Source organism: Argentina silus, assembly GCF_951799395.1.
Source record: "Argentina silus genome assembly, chromosome: 13".
Taxonomy (NCBI): Eukaryota; Metazoa; Chordata; class Actinopteri; order Argentiniformes; family Argentinidae; genus Argentina; species Argentina silus.
Window position 1 is genome coordinate 9255428 of NC_139667.1, and position 8572 is coordinate 9263999.

The 8572-nt window shown below is 41.3% G+C and overlaps 1 protein-coding gene across 1 annotated transcript in view; it reads left to right on the forward strand.

Moving 5' to 3' along the window:
* crlf1a (cytokine receptor-like factor 1a) overlaps positions 1 to 20 on the forward strand; it is a 10478-nt gene extending 10458 nt beyond the window's left edge. The window contains exon 9 of the mRNA XM_083684175.1: positions 1 to 20. This exon is cut by the window's left edge and continues 473 nt beyond it. The gene's annotated coding sequence lies outside the window, so the exon portion shown is untranslated.
* The last annotated feature ends 8552 nt before the right edge of the window (positions 21 to 8572 follow it).

The window sequence follows — 8572 nt, forward strand, 5'->3', positions numbered from 1 at the left end:
TGTAATGCATGGAATGGAATGAGGAACACATGTTTGATACCATTCCTTATTCCATTCCATGCATTACAATGAGCCCGTCCTCCGATTTCTACTTCCACCAGTCTCCCCTGCTGTAGATCTACTACTAGATGTGGCTCTGGTGGAGTAGGATGACGATGGCCCCTGACATTGACCTCAACTCCGTTTGGCCTTTCCCACCCATCTTAGATTTAAGGGCAACTTCCACCCAAAGAACTTTTCTGCTGTAGAGTACTGTGGTGACTCGATTGAGAGGTTGCACAGCGCCATCTATTGTTGGCTCACTTAATAGGAGGACCAGTCGAGGACCCAGACTTGCAAAGCCTCTTGACTTTCTCTGTGGCCCTCAAGATGAACAAAACAATGTCTCCAGCCAAAGCCTAGTCTTAAAACGTGACCCACCCTTGGGGAATAATATAGGTCTTAAGGAAAGCATTGTCATAGGAGTATAGACTGATCTTGTTTTGAGTAGCAGTGGACTATGAATTATGAATGATAATGTTTACCTGTGGAGACAGTTCACTGCTTTTATTTTTGTACTGAATTGTACCAGCATATTTAAAATGTTTTATTACTAAATTATGTTCAAGTTAGTTATAATTTTATCGACTGAATTATTGATTATTCTGTTATATTGTGCATAAAATTATGGTTAAAACAAGAACACTTGGAAATTAATCGATACACACATGCCTACATGCTATACATGTACACAACGACACAAGTTGACACAACCACACACACAAACACACACATGTTCCATGGTTCATGGCCTAAGGATAGTCCTCTGACGAAGCAAAGCATGTTTATTCATCTTGAATGACTACGGAGTCACAAGAAACACACATGAATTACATTTACTCTTGTACTCTTCACATAATTGAGTTACTCAACACATAGCAGACGATATGTCTCAAATTAACATGTACAGCGCATTTGGAAAGTATTCAGACCCCTTCATTTTTTCCACATTTTGTTAGTCATGTTTAGTGTTTAGTCATGTTACAGACTTATTCTAAAATGGATTAAATTCATTTTTTCCCTTCATGAATCACCACACAATACCCCATAATGACAAAGCCAAAACAGGTTTTTAGAAATGTTTGCTAATTTATTACAAATAAAAAACTGAAATATTACATTTGCATCAGTATTCAGACCCTTTACTCAGTACTTTGTTGAAGCACCTTTGGCAGCGATTACAGCCTCAAGTCTTCTTGGGTATGACGCTACAAGCTTGGCACACCTGTCCCTCTCACATAAATAAGTAAAATCGCATGGCTAGCAATATCCGTGGATTCATCCATCTGTAAGGCATAGTAAGCGCTTGCCTGGATGCGTGCTGTGATCTGTTGTTTTATGTCACCAGACATTTCTTCAATGCGCGTACCTATGGTAACATTCGACAGTGGTATGGTCTTCAGCTTATCCGCCGCCGATTGATCTCTAGCACCTGTCTGACCATGTCCATTGCTGCAGGTAAGAGAAGGTCTTGTGTGGGGTTTCTTGGCCTTTGCAATACGGTGAGCTACGTGGTATGATGCGCGGAGTGCCTGTTCTTGTTTTGAACATGATGCTGTTCGGCACTTCTGCGATGCCCTCAGCTCATGGAGTCGTCTTTCAAAGTACTCCACTGGTTTGTCTTTGCACGTAGGATGTTTCGTTTCTAAATGACGTTTTACACACACTGTGGTTTCAGTTCCTTTTTGTCCTCAATGTCTGTATATCCATATTTGACGTAATCGGGGTCATACTTGCGCTTCGCCATAGTTAGCTACTGCTCAAATGGTGCGAATGTGACCATCGCAAAGGCAATAAAAGTTTGACATCAAATAGCTAAGCACTAGAACTATTTTTGGCCTTTCTAGTGTTAAAATAACAGTTTTTTTTTTTTTTACCACACACTCAGCGACCCATTCAGAACGAGACCCACTTTTCGGTAGCGACCCACCAGTTGAGAAACTGCTACAGTATAGGCTCGGACTTAAACAGCTGCTGGGGTAGAACCGAGCAAGCCACAGAAAAGAGACAGACATTTTCCAACTCTCAACGCATATTGGCTCAGTGAGGCCCACCCCGTGGCCAGAATGTATAACTTGCCCCCCAAGTGAGCAATGGTTCTGGTTTTCACATGGTATCCATCAATAAAAAGTACATATTTCATGGGGTCTGAGTCTGGATTTCATACAAACATGTTCAAAAATCAGAGTCAGAATTTCAATTTCACAGTTTTCTGAAGTGAAACATATTTTAACTTTATTATTTTTTTGAGAAAATACTTTTAAATCACCAATCTATTATGTTTTATACAAACACACTGTATTATGTTGATGCTGTGACCATACTGAATTCACACAACACCAAATGAAAAGTAGTTGACCGGTTGTGTTTTATTGTGTCATTGCTTTTCTTAAGCACTAGAGGGCAGTGTAGGCATGCATAGATTCTAAGTGGGATCCTTGAGACCACCCTAAGCATAAACGTACCTATAACCTTGGGACGACGCTAAACCTAAGCACACACGTTGCAAAATGTTTGTTCTCAAATGATCGACATTTGAAAGTTGATACAATGTCACAAATGGCCAGACATGGTTACTGTAGAGTGGAAACGTAAATATTGGGATTTATCTGCTGCTGCCATTGATTTATTGTATTGACTTGGCATTCAAAATGAGCTCTCCCTTAGTGTGTGTGTGTGTGTGTGTGTATGTTGTGTGTTGTGTGTGTTAGAAGTCCAACGTCAGCTGTGTGTGTGTGTGTAGCCAGCCCAGCCAGAGCAGCAGGAAGGCCCTGCAGCAGACAGACAATCAAACAGGTGAACAATTTGTTATTTTAAACTGGCCCTTTGAACAAACCCCTTCAAGATGCTTATTTCCTAATCGTGTTAAAATAACTTTTTAACCATACAGTACATACTTTCATATGGGATCTGAAGCATGTGGCAACATGAAACAGACATAAGCAGGATTCTGTCTTAGAGAATAAAGACAATTGTAGTTCAATCACTAATATTTTACTTTAACAATTTAGACGAGAGCTTCATAGACAGACTGTATTTTTACTGTTTAATCAAATACATCTGAGACATCAACCAAATACAGTAGTACAATAGTACATCTTCTGAGTACAAAAAGGAAACCGTATGAGGTCCTAACTTCACATGATAGACATTTAGGCACTTGGTCAGTCATATTCCAAACAGAGACACTGGTACACTGGACGCGATAACTTTAAGATTGACACTATGGTTTATAATATCCTTTATATAAGTGTCTTAAATGTTCTTGTCATTGTCAACATAAGCTTTCAAAGGAGGGTTTTGAGTCTATGGTGAGAGCAGGCACATTAGTGTCAGCTTTCGTCACATTAAACTTGACAGAATTGCACTTGACATTCAGCATCCTGTTAAAATAGAGGATTTTGTTAGGAGAGGCTGAGGCTGCCCTCCGCTCCTTCTTCTTCTTCTGTTTGACCTCCCGCGTGACAGGAGAAGAAGATGTTTCTAACTTCTCTTGATTGCTAGGCATTGTATGGCGAGCGTTGTTGTATGCAGGTCCCCTGAGGTATATCTCTTTCATTATACCAACATAGGGCACTGACTATAGAGATATTTTATAGAGACAGTACAGTGGAGGGAGGAATGTGGCCTCAACCAATCTTTTCCTGGCAGAGTAAGAAAAACAATAGTTTGTTTTTGACTCTAGCTTCTTTACTAGGTTTTCTATGTGAAGTTTAAAAGTTAAACGATCATCAATTAAAATACCTAGATACTTGTATTCTAACACTAATTCAATCTGACTGCCCTGCAAGGTTGTAATGTTGGGAAGAGAAGTGGGTGTTTTCTTGGCTTTTGAGAGCAGCATCAATTTAGTTTTTGAGGCATTCAACACCAACTTTAAATCAAACAACCGAGATTCAACAATACCAAAAGCAGACTGCAGGAACTCAAGTGATTTAACGGTGGCACCACAACAGTAAATAACAGTATCGTCGGCATAAAAATGAAACTGTACATTTGGAACATTAAGACCCAGATTATTAACGTAAATAGTAAACAAAAGTGGTCCCAAAACAGAACCTTGGGGGACCCCTGAGACACCATGCATTACACTGGAGGAAGTACCGTCAAATTTAACACATTGTGTCCTGCCTGATAGATAATTTTCAAACCAGCCCATGGCCTGCTCTGAAAAGCCAATGTTGAGCAGCCGCTGTTTCAAGATGAGGTGGTCAACAGTATCGAAGGGCTTCGAAAGATCTATAAAAAGAGCAGCACAGGTTTTTTACAGTGACTCGAGAATATCGTTGACAACCTTTAGGGATGCCGTGATTGTACTGTGTTGTTTTCTGAAGCCAGACTGGTGCGGTGAAAGAATGTTATTAGCACTCAGGAACTCCTTTAGTTGATCATTTATCAACCCCTCAAGGACCTTCGATAAGATGGTTAGGTTTGAAATAGGCCTATAGTTATTAAGAAAGGAAGGGTCCCCCCCCTTTAACAGGGGGAGAACATGGGCAGATTTCCAAATTTTGGGGATGACATTTTGAGTGAGGGTGAGGTTAAAGATGCTGCACAAGGGTTTGACGATAAAATCCACAGTGAGTTTTAAAAAGTTACAATTCCAGGTTATCTGGACCAGCCGGTTTTTTGCTATCTTTTGTGGAGTAATTTAGGTCAGGGGAGAACCATGCATTGTCTCGACCCTTAACCCTGTACCTTCGAACAGGAGCATGTTTATCCACAGTACGAGAGAACAAGTCATAAAAAAGTGACCAAGCAATTTCAACATCATGAATGAGACTGATTTTCTCCCAGTCAAGGTGAAATAACTTGTGCAAAAAGCCTTGTTCAGAGAAGTGCTTCAAATCTCTTTTTTTAACAAAGTGAGGCCTCTGACTTCGGAATTTTAGCATTTCTAACTGCAACAATTACGCAGTGATCACTAATGTCATTTGCAAAAACACCAGCCTCAGAATATTTGTGGGGAACATTTGTTAAAAACAAATCAATTAAAAAGGATTTCTCTGGGTATTTAAGGTTAGGGTGTGTGGGGGACCCGATAAATTGGGTAAGATTTAGTGAGCTACAGAGATCTTTAAAACCCTCAGAAATAGGCTTAAGCCAATTCCAGTTAAGGTCACCTGTTAAAATGATCTTGCTGTACTGCAGTTGTGATAGCAACTGTGACAGTGTTGGAAGAGCATCAGCAACAGCTGACGGTGGTCTGTAGCACCGACTATAGTAATGTAGAGCCCTTTTGAAACCTCAATATTTAGAGCTAGGAACTCCATTTGTTTGCTGACAGATTTAGAGAGCACAATATTTACAAGAAATGTAGTCTTTACAAAAATTGCTATCCCCCCCCTCTCCTGGGGCGATCACATCAATAAACATTATACCCACCAATAGAGATGTCCTTATCCGCGACAGACCTAGTGAGCTGGGTCTCGGACAGCACAATAACGTCGGCATCAGTAGATTTGGCCCAGATATGTAAGAAATCAATTTTAGGAAGCATACTACATGTGAATAATGAATAACACCCAGACCAGACCTGCACTTGAAATCTGCTGGAGTATCACAAATCTTTATGTCGGTGTCAGCAGGGCCAGGGTTTGGCTGTATATTACCAGAGATTAACAGTAAAAGAAGGATCAAATAACTCTGCTTAGAAACACCATGCGGTGACTCATTTTTTGAGTGTAGCATATTAACAAAGACAATGATAGGGAGCCTTGCTGCATGAGGTGAAAGGTCAAGGAAACCCATGTTCTTCCTCCAAGGACACAATACATATGCTCCATGAGAGCTGCCGCCAGTAGCATTGTTTTACCCCCCCCCCCCCCCCCCCCCACCCCCTTTCCTTGTTCCTGTCCTATCCTCCACACTCTCTCTAGAGCATAAATAGCAGCTGGCACACCAGCGCACCCCTCCCCGGGTCCCCTCCAATGCTCCCTACCCATCAGAAGGGGTGTCCAAGCGTTTCCGTTCCGGAAGGCCGGCAGCAGAGAGTCAGGAAACAATTGGTGTCGTAGAGGGCACTCGAGCTCCTTCTCTCTTTCTCTGTTGTGCAGTGCACTGAAAAACACTCCATCTGGTTTCCCCCCTTCCTTTGTTGACAGGGAAGCGAGCTGGCATCATCCAATGCCAAGGTGGATGTGTTGACCAGGGTACACAACACAAGGGTGTAGGCATCGCCATGCTTGTTGGTTTATTAATACACACAACTCAGTTCTCCCAGAGCACCTATTGGCCCTTGCATCTTGAGCAGGCTCAGAATACTTCTTAACATCTTTGAGTTAGGCGCCTCAATGACCTGTCCCAATTCTACCCATGTCTGTTTATGATGGTGGGAGAGACAGATTGACAGGTGACGCGTATTGAGACAAGCTGCCTGCCCCATCAGGGTCTGCATGGTGTGTGTGTGTGCTAGAATTCAACACAGTATCATCGTAGTCTCTTCACATTGAGTCTGGGAAACACAAACTCTGAAGGAAGGATGACAGTGCGAAAGATGCGGGATGGATCCCACAGGGTTTGCATCTGTCCTGCTCCCACCCCTGTCCCCACTGCCCCCTTAACCTCACTATGTTGGTAAACCTTTGGAAGAAAATAGTGAGAGATCTAACATGTCAAGCAGTTTTTCAAAAAAAAAAAGGCCTGATTTTATTTTCTTCAGAGCAAATTGCTAGATGATATGTTAGCTTTGGCTACCACGCCTTGACTGTGATTTCTCATTCAACATATCAGTGTAAAATTTTAGCTGCCTATCACACCTGGGCTTCATTTTCCTCTCCTGTATAAGTCTACACATGTCCAATCTCTGCATTCCCACTACTGATGAATGAGTTCCTCAACCCTGGACAGCCAGTGCTACACAAGATCATTACAGAACATTTATTTTTTCATCTAATCTTTTTTTTATCTTCTAATCTTTAAACCTTGCAAAGGCACTTTTCTAAACCTCGTGGCTAACACAAGCATGGTGTAAGCTGCTTTGGAAGGGGGAAAACCTAAGGTCAGTGTTTGCACATGCACCGTGGTCACACAAAGAGAACATTTAACGTTTACACCATGACCCGCATCTGGCTCCCTCCTTGAGGAGCCTGATGAGTTGAGTCTTTGAGGATGGCACAGAATTGCCCCTTTCATTCTCACTGCTGACAAGTGTGATTGATAGGAGACATCTATTAAAAGATCAGTGGGTGGTACTCTGAGGGGTCCTTTTTAACTGATCATGATGATGAGAAGGAGGAGATGGAGGACGATTGTCATGTGTTTGGCTGATAACATCTGGGTTAGCCTTGACGCTATCAATGAGTGTATTGTTAAGTGCTTCACGAGGTCCGTGAATAGTGTCTCCTCTCCCTTTAATTGGGAAATCCATACTGTTAAAGGCCCACTAAAGTGAACACCGTCTATTCGTGTTTTGGTTAGAATTTTGGGTTCACCAGATCAAATTAGCATCACCCAAACATGAAGAATTAGGTTTATGTTGTTTTCCAATACTCTTCATGTTAAACATCTAGCCCTCCCTCAAATGCTCAGTTTTCGATAGGTGTGATTTCACAGTGTGGAATTGATTCCTATGCAAAACCAGAGACCAAAACAAAAGATATTCATCCCGAAATCACATTAACAATTATCTTTACACTCAGATGGACTCAATTCAACTTAATGTGAAGACATTTTTCCATTTGAGGGAATTTTAGGAGTGTTATAGCAAAGGGGGTGAATACTTATTGACTCAAGACCAGACTCGATTTAGACACAGCGGCTGTGGATGGAGAATCGACAGAGGGTACATTTTCTGTACTTTTCCATCGCTCTCAGCATGATGCCATGTGTGCTTTCCCAGTTTTGGTCCAGTGACCCTTATCAGTTAATGTCTCAGCACTTAGCACACCTACATAAGGGTGAAGGCACTGTCATGCAAAATATTCCACTGCAGTGGAATATGCCTGGCTGAAATATCAAAAGCCATTATGGGTTGATGGCTTTGTACTATAGTTTAGGACATCCACTCAATGCTATATGCAGTGCCATTCATAAGTAAGCATGTTTTCTTCTTTAGCCTCTACACTCCAAAAGTTTGGATTTGAAATCAAACAATTACTATAAAGTAGAGATGATCAGCTTTTTAATGGTATTTGTGTATATATTGGTTTCACCATTCAGAAATTACCACATTTTTATTCATAGTCCACCTATTTCATGGTACCCAAAAGTGATGGGACAGATTTATCAAATGTCCAAATTAAGCACTCATGGTTAGTATTTGGTCAACAATACTTTGCATGCAATAACTGCCTGAAGTCTGCAACTCATTGACCCCACCAGACACTGGGTATCTTCTCTGGTGATGCTCTGCCAGATCAGATACTGCAGCCATCTTCAGTTTGTTATTTGTTTTGAGGACGTTTTGCCTCAAGTCTCTTCAGCAAATGACACGCATGTTCAAAAAGATTTAAATCTGGAGATTTACTTATACCAATCAACAACTTTCCACTTTTTGGCCCTAAAAACCCCCTAGTTTCTATAGAAGTATATT